A 16,869-nucleotide genomic window follows, 5' to 3' on the forward strand; every position below is an offset into this window, starting at 1 on the left:
CCCACTTGGTGGACCCCCGGGACCCTCCCGGTGGTCCCGGTACGTTACCGATAAATCCCGAAACTCTTTCGGTGACCAAAACAGGACTTCCCATATATAAATCTTTACCTCCGGACCATTCCGGAACTCCTCGTGACGTCCGGGATCTCATCTGGGACTCCGAACAACATTCGGTAACCACATACAAACTTCCTTTACAACCCTAGCGTCATCGAACCTTAAGTGTGTAGACCCTACGGGTTCGGGAGACATGCAGACATGACCGAGACGTTCTCCGGTCAATAACCAACAGCGGGATCTGGATACCCATGTTGGCTCCCACATGTTCCACGATGATCTCATCGGATGAACCACGATGTCAAGGACTTAATCAATCCCGTATTCAATTCCCTTTGTCTAGCGGTACGATACTTGCCCGAGATTCGATCGTCGGTATCCTGATACCTTGTTCAATCTCGTTACCGGCAAGTCTCTTTACTCGTTCCGTAACACATCATCCCGTGATCAACTCCTTGATCACATTGTGCACATTATGATGATGTCCTACCGAGTGGGCCCAGAGATACCTCTCCGTTTACACGGAGTGACAAATCCCAGTCTCGATTCGTGCCAACCCAACAGACACTTTCGGAGATACCTGTAGTGCACCTTTATAGTCACCCAGTTACGTTGTGACGTTTGATACACCCAAAGCACTCCTACGGTATCCGGGAGTTGCACAATCTCATGGTCTAAGGAAATGATACTTGACATTAGAAAAGCTTCAGCATACGAACTACACGATCTAGTGCTATGCTTAGGATTGGGTCTTGTCCATCACATCATTCTCCTAATGATGTGATCCCGTTATCAACGACATCCAATGTCCATGGTTAGGAAACCATAACCATCTCTTGATCAACAAGCTAGTCAACTAGAGGCACACTAGGAACATGGTGTTGTCTATGTATCCACACATGTATCTGAGTTTCCTATCAATACAATTATAGCATGGATAATAAACGATTATCATGAACAAGGAAATATAATAATAATCAATTTATTATTGCCTCTAGGGCATATTTCCAACAAAAAGTAGTTTTGATGCATGATATAGGCCCTAGGCACTTGTAGGAGTAGTTGCTATCAATATTATTGAGTTTGGTTTACTTTTATTTTGAAGTTACTAAAAATTTTAGAAATTTTTCAGAGGAAGATATATGCTTAGGAAAATGTTCCAAGGTGGTTCTTCAAGGAAGCAAGGAGCCAGGCTTACAATGCGTGATGCTGATGAAGAGCCACCAAGAGACGCTCCAGTGCGTCCTTGTGAATGGCCTTCGGAAAATTTTATGGATCGAGTGGGAATTAAAGAAGAATTTAACGCATATTTGCGTAACGCTGATCTTGTGAGCTTCGAGGAAGAAAAGTGCAGCCAGTATCACTATCTCACTAGTTCCTTTGTGAGGAGGTTTGAATTTTCATCTTCACGTAATTCTCCAACTGTCCTGTTTGATCTTTATGAAAATTCTTACACTATGGAGTTAGAGGATTTTACCACTGCTTGCAAACTTCCACAATGGGGTAGTATCAGGGATCCTCGCAAATCTGAATTTAGAGATTTTCTTTCTAGTATAACTGTGGGGGAATCTAGAGATATAACACAAGCTACCATAGGGAGCATTCACTTTCCTGCTATACATTATTTTGCTCTCTTCATATGTAGATGCATTAATGGTAAAGATGAGGCATGTCACATGTGTGTCCCTGACCTCAGTATTCTTAGGAGTGCTGTGTTAGGAGATAAAACTTATAATTTGGGAGCCATTGTTGCACGTAGGTTGCATCTTAATAGATTTAATGGAGATTTCTTTGGTGGAATTTATGCAACCCGCATAGCTAATTTTCTTGGTGTAGCCATACGCGAAGATGATATTGAATTACCCCCTGCTTACCTAGACTTTAATGCTATGGTTCACCACCAGTTTGTCGAGAGGAATGAATCACCTCTCCAGTATCGACTAATCTTTGACAGACGCTGTGCTGTCCATATTACTCTCCCTACTCCTGCCTTCTTTGATTATCAGGCAAACTAAGATATGTTATTACCAGAGAGGAGGCAGATGAGTACGAGAGAAGGGCGGAGGCCGCTCGTCGCCACGCTGCAGCTCAGGAGGCAGTAGCCGCTGCATCTCAGTACGACCCCAACTTCTACTATGGATATCAGCCAGGCCAACCGTGGCCATAGACCAACTTAGGCCAAAAGCCTAAGCTTGGGGGAGTACGTATTTCTCACCGACATTACATTTATGTTCACACACTCATTGCTAGATGTCGGTGCTCATACTGTTTCATTGTATCATCCATGCTAGTTTATTTCCCTTTTTATGCTTTCTTCTTGTGAGTTTGATAAACCTTAAGAAAAACCAAAAAAATTAGTTGTAGCTTTTAATTAGTTTACTTTCCATGCTTGTAGTAGTAATTAAAAAGAAAACCCAAAAACATTTCATGTTCTTCTTTTACTTGTTGGGAGCTCTCCCGTGTAAATAGTTTTATTTCTTTTCTTTTCTTTGGGGGTCGATAGGAGAAGACCATAATTAAATTGTTGAAGTGGCTCTTATATGCATTATTGTTGATCTGACAAAAAGAGCCCATATTGCCTCGTCTTCTCCTGTTTATTGAATGCTTGCAGATTCCAGGTTAGTCCAACGCACGCGCACTATTATTATTCACATCATTTGTTCGTGCAAGTGAAAGGCAATAATGATGATTATATGATGAACTTATTGAGATGAGAAAAGCTGGTATGAACTTGACCTCTTTTGTTTTTGTAAATATGTTTAGTTCATCGTTCCTGATTCAGCCTATTATGAATAAACATGTTTGCAATAACAACTAGAGATCATGGTCCTTGTGCCATGCTTGATTAGCTAGGAGCTTATAATGGTTTACCTTGCATGCCAACATGCTATTAAATGGTTGTGATGTGCTTTGATAGGGTGGTATCCTCCTCTGAATGATCTAAGTGACTTGACTTGGTGCATGTTCACGCATGTAGTTGAAACAAGATCAACATAACCTTCACGGTATTTATGTTCATGGTGGATTATATCCTACTCATGCTTGCATTCGGTGTTGATTAATTTTAATGCATGTTCATGACTGTTGTCGCTCTCTAGCTGGTCGCTTCCCAGTCTTTTGCTAGCCTTCACCTATACTAAGCGGGAATACTGCTTGTGCATCTAACTCCCTAAACCCCAAAGTTATTCCATATGAGTCCACCATACCTACCTATATACGGTATCTACCTGCCGTTCCAAGTAAATTTGTATGTGCCAAACTCTAAACCTTCAAATAAATATCCTGTTTTGTATGCTCGAATAGCTCATGTATCAACTAGGGTTGTCCGTATCTTCCATGTTAGGCGGGTTATTCTCAAGAGGAGTGGACTCCGCTCCTCACTCACGAGAAAATGGCTGGTCACTGGGATTCCCAGTCCCATGCTTTATGCAAACTAAATCAAAATAATTGCAAACAAAACTCCCCCTGGGACTCTTGTTAGTTGGAGGCACTCGTTGTTTCGAGCAAGCCATGGATTGATGCTTGTTGGTGGAAGGGGGAGTATAAACTTTACCATTCTGTTTGGGAACTGCCTATAATGTGTGTAGCATGGAAGATATCGCCATCTCTTGGTTGTTATGTTGACAATGAAAGTATACCGCTCAAAATATTATTCATCTCTATTTCAAAACCGAGCTCTGGCACCTCTACAAATCCCTGCTTCCCTTTGCGAAGGGCCTATCTATTTACTTTTATGCTGAGTCATCATCCTCTTATTAAAAAAGCACCAGTTGGAGAGCACCGCTGTCATTTGCATTCATTACTGTTAGTTTACATTGAGTATGACTTGACTGGATCTCTTTTACCATGAATTACAATGTCTAGTCAATCCTTGATCTTTAAAGGTGCTCTGCATTTATGTTTTGTGGTCTCAGAAAGGGCTAGCGAGATACCATCTTGTTATATCATATTATGATTGTTTTGAGAAAGTGTTGTCATCCAAGATTTATTATTATTGCTTGCTAGTTGATTATGCCATTAATATGAGTAAACTTGAGACCTAAGCGTTATTGTGAATGTGGTTAGTCATAATATTTGCTGAAAACTTGAATGCTAGCTTTACATATTTACAACAACAAGAGCAAACAGAGTTTGTAAACGTTTTTATTTATCACTTTCAGTTTATTAACTGAATTGCTTGAGGACAAGCAAAGGTTTAAGCTTGGGGGAGTTGATACGTCTCCGTCCTATCTACTTTTCTAAACACTTTTGCCCTTGTTTTGGACTCTAACTTGCATGATTTGAATGGAACTAACCCGGACTGACGTTGTTTTCAGCAGAATTACCATGGTGTTATTTATGTGCAGAAACAAAAGTTCTCGGAATGACCTGAAACTTCATGGAACAACTTTTCGGAAAATATAAAAAATCCTTGCAAAAGATGAAGGCCAGGGGCCCACCACCTGTTCACAAGGGTGGGGGCGTGCCTGCCCCCTAGGGCGCGCTCCCTACCTCGTGGGCCCCCTGGAGCTCCTCCGACCTCAACTCCAACTCTATATATTTGGTTTCGGGGAGAAAAAAATCAGAGAGAAGAATTCATCATGTCTTACGATACGGAGCCACCGCCAAGCCCTAAAAGCTCTCAGGAGGGCTGATCTGGAGTCCGTTCGGGGCTCCGGAGAGGGGAATCCGTCGCCATCGTCATCATCAACCATCCTCCATCACCAATTTCATGATGCTCACCACCTTGCGTGAGTAATTCCATCATAGGCTTGCTGGACGGTGATGGGTTGGATGGGATCTATCATGTAATCAAGTTAGTTTTGTTAGGGTTTGATCCCTAGTGTCCACTATGTTCTGAGATTGATGTTGCTATGACTTTGCTATGCTTAATGCTTGTCACTAGGGCCCGAGTGCCATGATTTCAGATCTGAACCTATTATGTTTTCATCAATATATGAGAGTTCTTGATCCTATCTTGCAAGTCTATAGTCACCTATTATGTGTTATGATCCGTTAACCCCGAAGTGACAATAATCGGGATACTTACCGGTGATGACCGTAATTTGAGGAGTTCATGTATTCACTATGTGTTAATTCTTTGTTCCGGTACTCTATTAAAAGGAGGCCTTAATATCCCTTAGTTTCCGTAAGGACCCCGCTGCCACGGGAGGGTAGGACAAAAGATGGCATGCAAGTTCTTTTCCATAAGCACGTATGACTATATTCGGAATACATGCCTACATTACATTGATGAACTGGAGCTAGTTCTGTGTCACCCTAGGTTATGACTGTTACATGATGAACCGCATCCGGCATAATTCTCCATCACCGATCCATTGCCTACGAGCTTTCCATATATTGTTCTTCGCTTATTTACTTTTCTGTTGCTATTGCTATCATCACTACAAAATACCAAAAACATTACTTTTACTATTGTTGCCTTTTGCTACCGTTACCACTACTATCATATTACTTTGCTACTAAACACTTTGCTGCAGATACTAAGTTTCCAGGTGTGGTTGAATTGACAACTCAGCTGCTAATACTTGAGAATATTCTTTGGCTCCCCTTGTGTCAAATCAATAAATTTGGGTTGAATACTTTACCCTCGAAAACTGTTGTGATTCCCTATACTTGTGGGTTATCACTCGGCCTCGCGCCTTGCCGAGGGACATCCCCGCCATGCTCTCCATGGGCGCGTTCCTTATCGCCCCTTCTTTGCCTTCACCTGCCGCACCTGGGAGGAAAGGGGCAAGAATGGAGATCACGGGGCACTTATCTTTTTTTCCTAAACTTGTAGGCATTTGCCGGATTTTAATTTCTAAGTAATGTAATCTCTCGAGCCCATACTTATGTTCCGCAACATCCGTACTTGTATCAGCATTTTAATGAAAAAGACTAGTCCTACCGGGAACCCGTGCACGGATACGTTTATGCAGAGGCAAAATGCCTCTTTAACGCAAATAAACAAGTTCTCTCGGCAAGCCGTCTTGACGGTGCCCTCTGCGCCTGCCGGAGAATCACATATGCTAGGTTACAGACAGAGGGTCTAGCCCCCCGTCCATCTCCTTTTAGAAAGGGCTACTACGACCACTCCGACCGAAACATCGTTCGGGCCGGGAATGGGAGTACCCGAGTCTTTCAAAAGAGAGTGGCGAGGGTTTCTAATGCACAAGTCACAGGTTACGAACATGGATGGGCAAGAGGTAAACTTTACATGTTTGGTTTGCCAGTGATCGTCGTGCCGGGCAGTCTTCTCAACTTCTTGCCGGAGCCGGGTCCTTGGCGGGATCGGGCATCCTTGTCATGGCTGGAAGGAAAAGAGGGAAAGAGCATGGACCCCTGGCAGTCCGTTAATATTTGTTGGAATCAAAAAGTGGTACAATACCCTGGATAAGCATGCATATACGTATACACATAATCATGGAAATCAACAGGAAACTGTACATACTAAGGGTTTCTTTCCCTGACTGCATGCAGGGTCTGCGTCTGGCTTTGTACATAGGGACATGCCTTGCTGGCAAGGCTAGTACAAAAGGGGGTTGCCAGGGCTCCCGGCAACCACGCCTTAGGGGTAAAGCTTGTGAAGATGTTCGATGTTCCAGGAATTACTCACCGGAATGCCATCCTCGGTCTCCTGGCGGACCGCGCCGGGGCTGGTGACTCGTGTTACCCGATAAGGGCCTTCCCACTTTGGCATAAACTTGTTTCAATTCTTGGTGGATTAGATCCACCGAAGAACAAGTTCGCCTTCCTCAAGGCTTCGGGCGTGAACCTTGTGGCTATGGTAGCGCCGCGAGGCTTGCTGGTAATGAGCGGCTCGCACAACATCCTGAAGACGATCTTCCTCAAGGAGCGTCGCATCATCTTGGCGCAACTGCTCTTGCTCAAGCTCATCGTAAGCAAGCACTCAAGGTGACCCATATATGAGTTCTGTGGGGAGAACTGCTTCTGCCCCGTATACCTGGGCAAAGGGTGTCTGGCCAGTGGCTCAATTTGGTGTTGTTCTTGTGATGGCCTGGCTTATTAGGGATGATAGACTACTCATATCAGTAAGGAATTCCTTCTTTTCCGGGAGCCCATTCGGACAGAACTCCAAAGTTAAGCGTGCTCAGCTTGGAGTAGTGTCAGGATGGGTGACCGACCGGGAAGTTGCTCCCGGGTGCGCACGAGTGAGGACAAAGTGCGCAGAAAAGACTAGTATTGATCTGTGGGGCCAGTCTAGATTCTGCCAGGAGTAACGACCACCGGCGGGTGTGTCTGGGGCGTTACAAGTTGGTATCAGAGTCGACCCTCGTGGTTACACGGATGTTTGCGGACAGGTGCGCGGTCGTGTTGTTCATGACGTTTGTGACCCGTCGTGGCACCCGGCATGGCACATGTACCGGACTGGATGCACAGACGTATGTGCCAAGAGGGAACGTTCTTGTGGCCCGACGAGGACGTCGGTTCCTCTAAGTGGGGGTGTATGTGATGGCCTGGCTTATTAAGGATGATAGACTACTCATATCAATAAGGAATTCCTTCTTTTCCGGGAGCCCATTTGGACAGAACTCCAAAGTTAAGCGTGCTCAGCTTGGAGTAGTGTCAGGATGGGTGACCGACCGGGAAGTTGCTCCCGGGTGCGCACGAGTGAGGACAAAGTGCGCAGAAAAGACTAGTATTGATTTGTGGGGCCAGTCTAGATCCCGCCAGGAGTAACGACCACCGGCGGGTGTGTCCGGGGCATTACAGTTCTGATCGACCAAAGAACCATTGGCAAGCCGGCAAGCTTGGGGCATCCGGCAACGTCTTTGCCGGCGGCTCCTGGGAGCTCGGCGGGAAAGTACTTGCCGGGGCCTGCCTTCCTTCACTTGTTATGTCCTGCTGATGGCTCAATGGATGGATGGGTCAATTGAAGCACAAAGGTACCTGGTTCCACAGGCAACTTGAGGGCAGCATGTTTCGACAAGTCATCGGCAATGCTGTTCTCTGCTCGGAGAACATGCTCCGCTTCTAGACCGTCAAAACGCTCTTCCAAATTCCTCACCTCATCGACATAAGCCTCCATCAACGGGCTCTGGTAATCCTTGTTGACTTGCTTGACGATGAGCTGTGAATCACCTCTGATGATGAGCTGCGAATCACCTCTGATGATAAGCTTCCTAATTCTGAGGTCTGCTGCGATCCTAAGACCGGCAAGTAATCCCTCGTACTCCGTCGTGTTGTTCATTGACTTTTCTCGGGGAAAGTGCATCTAGACCACGTACTTGATACGTTCTCCAATGGGTGCGACGAGCAGCACGCCGGCACCAGCACCTTGCAGCGAGAAAGCTCCATCAAAGTACATGATCCAATCATGGCTCGTCTCCTTGCCAGGAAGGGCGGTCTCTCGAACTTCTTCATCTGGCATTGAAGTCCATTCCGCTATGAACTCTGCCAAGGCTCGGCTCTTGATTGTTAAGTGCTTTCAAATTTGAGGCCGAAGCTTGACAGTTCCAATGCCCACTCCACAATCCTCCCAGTGGCATCCGGATTGTGCAAGATTCGTTGCAAAGGGAGGCGTGTGACGACGATGATCTCGTGCACTTGGAAGTAGTGACGCAACTTTCTCAAGGCCATAAGAAGGCCGAAAAGTAGCTTCTGTATGCCATAATATCTTGATCTAGCCCCTTGTAAGAGGGAACTGACAAAATAAACCGGGTGCTGCACCACCTTCTTCTTCTGTTCGACTTCGCCTGCTTGCGCGGACTCCATCTTGCTGGGACCAGACTCTGCCAGGGGTCCTGCCTTGCCGGCATCAGGCCCTGCCGGGGAGAGCTCCGGCTTATCATCCGAAGGCTCTGCTACTACCATTGCTTCTTCCTCAAATTCTCTCTGTGCCACTAGCACAACACTAACCACTTGATTCATTTCCACTAGATATAGCAGCAAAGGCTCTTGCGGTTTAGGTGCGACTAGTATTGGCGTGGAGGAGAGGTACATCTTCAAATCTTGCAGTGTTGCCTCTGCCTCCGGAGTCCATTTCATTGGACCTGCCTTATTCAAAACTTTTAAGAAGGGGAGGGCGTGCTCAGCAGATTTGGAGATGAACCTACTTAGAGCAGCAACGCAGACGGCAAGCCTACGGACATCTTTGACTCGTCTTGGCACCTCAATTTGCTCAATTGCTTTGATCTTGTCAGGATTTGCCTCGATTCCACGTTGATACACAAAGAACCCAAGAAGTTTGCTGGATGGGACGCCAAACACACACTTCTCCGGGTTGAGCTTGAGGTTGATCTTGCGTAGGTTGGCAAATGTTTCGTACAGATCTTGCACGAGCGTGGCCTTGTCTTTGGTTTTGACTACTATATCATCCATATAGGCTTCCATATTTCTATGCTGCTGGGGCTCAAAACCAATTTGGACCGCCCGGGAAAATGTCAAACCCGCGCTCTTCAACCCGAAAGGCATCTATACGAAATAGTATGTACCACATGGGGTGATGAACGTAGTTTTCTCTTCGTCTTCCTTCATCATGATGATCTGGTGGTACCCTGAGTAGGCGTCAAGGAATGACAGCAGGTCACACCCGGCAGTGGAGTCCACTATCTGGTCAATGTGTGGTAAAGGGAAAGGATCCTTTGGACAGGCCTTATTGATATTTGTGTAGTCAGTACACAGCCTCCACTTCCCATTTGCCTTACGCACTATCACTGGATTGGCCAACCACGTGGGGTGGAGCACTCCTTTGACCAAGCATGCCGCCTCAAACTTCCTGATCTCTTCGATGATGAACTCTTGTCGCTCCAAAGCTTGCTTTCTGACCTTCTGCTTGATGGGCTACACATGGGGACAGACAGCAAGGTGGTGCTCAATCACCTCCTTGGGAACGCCGGGGATGTCGGATGCTTGCCATGCAAACACGTCGACATTCGCCTGTGGGAAGGTGACGAGCGCGCTTTCCTATTTGCTTTCGAGGGTGGGGCTTATGGTAAAAGATCTACCCGTGCCATCCTCCTTGACGGGCACCTTCTTAGTTTCTAGCAGGGCTGCCTTGGACCTCTTGCTCCCACTGGCGGAGCTCTCTGGCATGTCCTCAACGGTAACGCAGTGCTCCGAAGAGGCGTGTTTGCCAGAGGAGGTGTAGGATTCCTTGTCGCGGTCGGAAGTCTTGCCGGATGGGGCCTTGCCGGAAGAGGTAGAGGTCTTGGCGGCAGCCGCTGCAACTGCCTACCGGTAGAGTTGGTCGGCGCAGATAAGCGCGTCCTTCTTGTCAGAGGGGATGGTGATGATGCTCATCGGCCCGGGCATCTTCAACGTGTTGTAAGCGTAATGTGATGTCGCCATAAACTTGGCCCGTGTTGGGCGGCCAAGGATCCCATTATAAGGCAAGGGGATCTTGGCAACATCAAAAATGATCTTCTCTGTCTGATAGTTCAGCTCGCCCCCAAATGTGACGGGCAACGTGACTTTTCCCTTCGGCCGACTCCTCCCCGGATTGACCCCTTAAAACATGCCCGTCTCCTTGAGATCTCCATTGGGGATCTGCAGCCTTTCGATCATAGCAGGCGAGATCAAGTTCAGACCGGCCCCACCGTCAACTAGTATTTTCGTCACCTTGAGGTTGCGTATTGTTGGGGAAACCAACAATGGCAAACACCCGACCGCACTTTGTGCAGTCAGGGTGATCCTCGGTGTCAAACATAATAGGCGTGTTGGACCACTTCAGTGGCCTCTGGGCGTCGAACGATGGCTCCGTCACAGTGACTTCATGCGCCCGCTGCTTCAGTTGGCAGTGAGACGTGTGCAGCGAGGCACCACCGTCGACGCACATGACCTCCGTTGCTTTCTGGAACTCGTGCTCGCCGGACTCGTTGTCCTCATCATGATCATCATCTTCCTCCTTCTTGTCACAGCCCCGAGCGGGCCTCGCTTGTTGATTATCCTTGTCGCGGCGGCCTCCTCAACCGCCACGCTTCTTGCCGGACCCCTCAGAACCATCCTGGCCCTTCTCCTTGTCACGCCTCTCATATTCAGCTTTCTGCTTCTCTGCAAGCAGCTCAACCTGCCAGCAATTCTGGAGATCATGGCCTTTGGTGCGGTGGATCTTGCAATACTGCTTGTCGGAGCCTCCTGGCTTCTCGGCAGCCACCAAGCCCGGCAGGTGGCGCACCCGGCAACTTCCTTCCCGGGGTCGTCAACCTTGGTCTTCTTGGCGGCGCCGGGGTTGCCGGATTCCTCGACGACAAGCATGGTCTTGCCCTTGCGCTTCATGTTCTGGCATCGGCCCTTCTTTGCCGGGGCGACAGCGTCTTCATCTGTGGAGTCGGTTTCCGCACCGGCATCTTCACGGGGGTACTTCCTTCCTTCTTCAGCCCGAGCACACCTATCGGCCAGAACATACAGCTCGGCTACATCCTTAACCTTGTTCATCGCCAGCTCCTCGCGCATGTTGCAGTTGCGCACATTTTGATGGAATGCACTGATGACAGCGGTGGGATGAACATCTGGGATGTTGTACTGCACATGGTTGAACCTTTTTATGTACTTGTGCAAGGACTCGCCATCCTTCTGGGGGATGACATGCAAATCAGTCGCCTGGCCAGGAGCTTGGTGGCCTCCGGTAAAGGCACCAACAAACTCGTGGCACAGATCTGACCAAGAAGAGATGGAATCCACTGGCAGGTGCATCCACGATGACATGACGTTGGGCTTAAGTGCCAACGGGAAATAATTGGCAAGCACCTTATCGCCGCGAGCACCGGCAGCTTGCATCACGATGGTGTAGATGCTGAGGAACTCCGACGGGTGAGTCTTGCCTTTGTATTTTTCTCCGACCTCAGGCTTGAACATGCGGTGGGTGGGCCACTAGAAATGTCGTAGCTCACAGGTGAAGGCTGGACAACCCACCTCATAAGGTAGGTCACCGGCACCCCTCGACGCTAGAAGGTCCACAGTGGGTCCCGCATGCCTATCTAACTGATGGCGCGTGTCTCGCTGCTGCTCGATAGTGGTCTGAGCGTCTTCCTGAGCTCGCTCCTGAAGGACTTGACGTTGGTCGCGGTGGGCTCGCGGGTTAGACGACATTGTAGAAACGTTGTCGAGGGCATCGGCCCGCGAGCCGGCGGCTGCTATCGCGGTCGTGGGGGAGGGGAGTGCACCATGGTCGCAGCGTCCCCGGTCCCCCCACCGTCGGCATGAGCCGGCTCGATAGAACGCCAGCACGAGGGTCCCACTAGGCGCGGCTCATCTTTGTTGGCGAAGCTGACGAGGCTTCGAATGGTGGCCCTCCACTCGTCGAGCTTCTCCGCTGCTGGAGGGAAGTCGAGGAGTAGTTGCACGTGTGCCAACGCTTCCGGTGGCATGGGTGGAGGCGAAAGTTGTGTGCACGGTGACACACCCTGACTTCTAACCACGTTAGAAGGAGCTCTATCATGGTCTCGCTGTCATGCACCGTTTACACCAGCGTCTGGGGCGCGCATGCCGGCCTGGTACGTCTTGAGAGTGACGCAAAGGGCTCTTCCTGTGGCGATGTCCGGAGGCACCGACGTCGTGGCATTGCTCATCACGCGCGGCCTGGGAAGGTCGCGGAGCGGGCACCTGCTGGGGTGTCCAGGAGGTCGTCGCACCGCCCGTGGGCAGCACAGCCCCGCCCCCGGGCCCAGCGGCGCGCGGCTCGTCGTCTCGGGCACGCACGACGCCGCTCGCCTAGCTTCGATTGCTAGAGTGTCATGGATGCTCGCGGGCCACGTCTCCGCCACCATCCGCGACTGCTCCATCGCCTGCCCATGCTGGGACGGGTGGTTCGGCCCCAGACGAGCCGATCGCCGTGATCGCCTTCTTCTTGGGAGCCATCACGACGAAGGAGTCGATGAGTTGGCTTCAAAACCAAATTTTCACAGCCTCAGCGCCCCTGCCTGGCGTGCCAAAGATGTCAGGGTTCTGGAATGACACCTATGGGATCCCTCGACGGAATCCCTTCTATGGTTGCGGGGCGTGGGGCTGTGCAAAGAGCGGGTCTAGAAGATCAACTCGGTGGGATTTTTACCCAGGTTCGGGCCGCAAGCGATGCGTAAAACCCTAATCCTGCTTTGTGTGTATTTAGTGTTCTTGAGCTCTTGAACTAGCTGCGGTGCATGCCTAGTCCAAAAAGTCTGAATCCTCTCCCAGTATGCCTTGGGCCTCCTTTTATATGTCAAAGGGGTTGCCACAGGCACACGGGAGGTGGAAAGGTATGTATAGTGTACAAGTTTATCTCCTGACATCATAGGACAAACGCATTTAATGCGCCGCCTATGTGTACTCTTGCTTTATCGGGGACGGTAAAGAAGCTCATCTCATCCACCGCCGCCTCGCCTTGCTTCGACACGCATCCAAGGTGACGAGGCATGCAGTACCACACCGGCTGGCTGGCTGCTGAGCTGGTGCGGTGGCAGGGTCTTCACGAAGATCTACATGTCACCACGCAGGTGCTTGGCTGGTTGGCCTAGAAGCTGCATGCTGCCACACAAGTGCATGCCTAGTTGGTAGGCTGGTTGCCACGTCAGAACGGGTGCGGGGCAGCGAAGCTTTGGCAAGTGCGGGCCTGGCCTCGGCCCCACAGACGCCCTTGGCAAGGGCCTTGCCGGGATCTCGTGGGCATCCTGGCAAGGGTCTTGCCGAGGGCTTGCGAGCGTCCCCGACAAGGGCCTTGCCGGGGGTCTTCGGTCGTCCCCGACAAGATCTTGCCGGAGGTCTTCATCTTCTGGTTCTCATCTAGGCCTGCACGCCTTTGGTTTTCTCAAAGATCTGCATGCCACCATGCAGGCGCTCCCGAGCCTTGGTCCTGACGTTGTCGATGGTGTCATAACTCTCAGGCTCAAGGGTGGCAGTCTTGCTGGTGTTGGGCAAGTTTCCTCGGCAAGGCTCTTACCGGGGCCATGCAGGCCGCCCCAGCAAGGCTCTTGCCGAGGGAAGCCCATCTTGTCCCTTTGTTCTTTATGCTTCTGGCTTGGGTGCTGCCTCGACAGCCTTGTATCTTCTCTTCCTCTGCCCTGCCAAGCCCGGCCGCGGGTGTGGCTACGACTGCCCGTGCACAAGTAAAGGGGTACAGAAGGGCCCCTACTTTTGTACACCGACAAATACGCGTTGAAAAACTGGAGCAAACACATCTCTCGTCTCTCCATTGCCATTGAAAACTCTAATAAAACCCTGGCTAATCTGGATGAACTGGAGAATAAGTGTGCTTCGACTAACCCTGAGGCCAACTTCAGAAGAATTCTCAAGAAACACTTGTTACGTATCATTCAGTACCAGAACCAATACTGGAAAAAATGATGTACAATTCGTTGGATCAAGTTTGGAGACGATAACACTAAGTTCTTTCAAGCAGTGGCCATCGAGAGGTACCGTAGAAACAACATTGCCTGCCTCCATGATGAGGATGGAAAAAAAATTGATGAACACCTGGCAAAAGAAGCTCTTTTGTTCCAAACTTATAAGGGTCGGCTAGGCACGACGTCACACTCTAGGATGAGATTTGATCTTCCTACTATCATCCGAAGAGCTACCTACCTAGGTCAACTCACCGATCCTTTTACGCATGATGAGATTGACGATGTGGTGAAAGAGATGCCTGTTGATCGAGCCCCAAGCCCGGATGGCTTCAGTGGTTCTTTCCTCAAAGCATGCTGGCCTATCATAAAATATGACTTCTACAACCTATGCTCCCAGTTCCATGATGGAACGCTTAATCTCACAAGCATCAATGATGGGTTGATCACACTCATTACCAAGGTTACCTCACCTGAAACAGTTAATGGTTACCGCCCGATTGCACTTCTCAATTGTTGCCTCAAGCTGGTATCTAAATTGCTGGCCAACCGTCTCCAACAGGTCATCTTGCAACTTGTCCACCGTAAACAATACGGTTTCATCAAAGGGCTTACTATACAGGATTGTCTGGCCTGGTCGTTCTAATACATCCATCAATGCCAAACATCAAAGAGGAAAATCATCTTACTCAAACTGTATTTTGCCAAGGCATTCGACACCATTAACCATGAGGCTATGATTAAGATCATGCGCCATATGGGTTTTAATGCCAAATGAATTGCATGGATCAAAAGCATCTTCTCCTCTTGTCATTCATCGATGTTGCTCAATGGTGTGTCGGGACGGAAATTCCATTGCCACAGTGGAGTGCGCCAAGGAGACCCGCTCTGTCCCCTCATTTTCGTGCTTGCTGCGGATCTTCTTCAGGCTGGTATCAATGATGCCTTCAAACAGGGTAAAATTGACCTACCTTTCCCATGTGTTGTGATGTCTGATTACCCACTTATTCAATATGCCGATGACACCATCCTTGTCCTGCCTGCGTGCCCTCACCAAATCACATTAGTCAAAGAGATTCTCACTGATTATGCATCCTCAATTGGGCTCAAGATCAACTTTCACAAATCGACTTCAATACCCATCAACTTGGATGAACTGGAGACCATCTCTCCACTACTAGGGAAAACCTTATACGCAGAATCTTACCAGCAGCGTGGTTTAAAAAAAGCGCTACTACTAATTATCAGTAGCACGGGAGAAAAACATGCGCTAATGCTACCCTGTTAGCAGTAGCGCGGTTCGGTGGAACCACGCTACTACTAAAATCGACCGACAGTTCCTGCCACCCTAGGTTTGGCAGTAACGCGCTCGAGATAACCACGCTACTGATAAAGTAATAGTAGTAGCACGCTTTTTTGGGTGACGCTACCGCTAATTTTGAAACTGGCCACACGATGGGCCCCGCTTAGCAGTAGCGCGTGTGCCATAAGCGCGCTGCTGCTATTACTTTAGTAGTAGCACGGTTTATCAGCTGCGCTATTGCTAAGGCGCAGCATATACCACCTTTTTCACTCCCCACCCCCTCCCCCATCCTCTCTTCCTCACTTTCCCCACCTCCCACCTCCTCTCTCCTTCACTTTGCTTCTTCCTCACTACTTCTCCCCCATTACTCTCCTTCTTCTACCTACCTTTCTCTCTCTTTATTACTCCTAGATAACTACACCACCTCCATTAATGCATCTCCTTTCTCTTTTTCCTTCCCCCTCCACTAGTTAAAGTTGTCTCCTCCCAAATTAGCTAGCTAGGTAGATGTAGCATTTAATGATGTGACCTATGTACCCCCTAACTAGAGTCTAGCTTTGTCAAGAAGAGCTTTGTCCACAATTGATCTCCCTACTACATCATCATCTCCACCGTGTGCTCGATCTCGAGATAGGTGATTAAAAATTCATGCTTTTGCAAGAATAGAAATATGTGTATGTGTGTGCAATATGATAATCAGGCGATATGATGGAAATTGTGTGTGTGGCATGAGTTGACGCCGAATTGTGCTTGTGAGTTGCCTATGTTTTGCCGAAATGTCAATTTATTTTCGTTTCGGCGAATTCTGGGCAAACTCTAGATCTATATATCCTATTTTTAGGGAAGGTCATGCCGAATTTTTGTATGATCACTTTGATGCATGCACGCATTTTTATAATCAATTTGTTTATTATTACCGTGCATGCATTCATGATGGTCAGTGGAACGATGGTGGACAGGTGGTTGCGGTCAGCGGTGCAGGACATGAAAGAAAATAACATGACAGAGGTTTTATGTCCATGTCGAAGATGCAAAGGAATAGTTTGGCTCGACCCCTATGACGATGGTCGTGTCGAAGCACACCTGCTCATGATTGGTTTCATGGATGGCTATACTCGGTGGATAATTGAAGATGAGGATGATGATGTTGAGGACGCCGACGAGGCAGGCAATGATGACACGGGGCAAGACGAAGAGATGATCGATAATGGCGGCGGGGAAGAGGCCGGTGTTGGGGAACGAAGTAATTTC

This window comes from Triticum urartu, chromosome 2A (assembly GCF_056163025.1).
Source record: "Triticum urartu cultivar PI428250 chromosome 2A, HENAU_Tu73, whole genome shotgun sequence".
Lineage (NCBI taxonomy): Eukaryota > Viridiplantae > Streptophyta > Magnoliopsida > Poales > Poaceae > Triticum > Triticum urartu.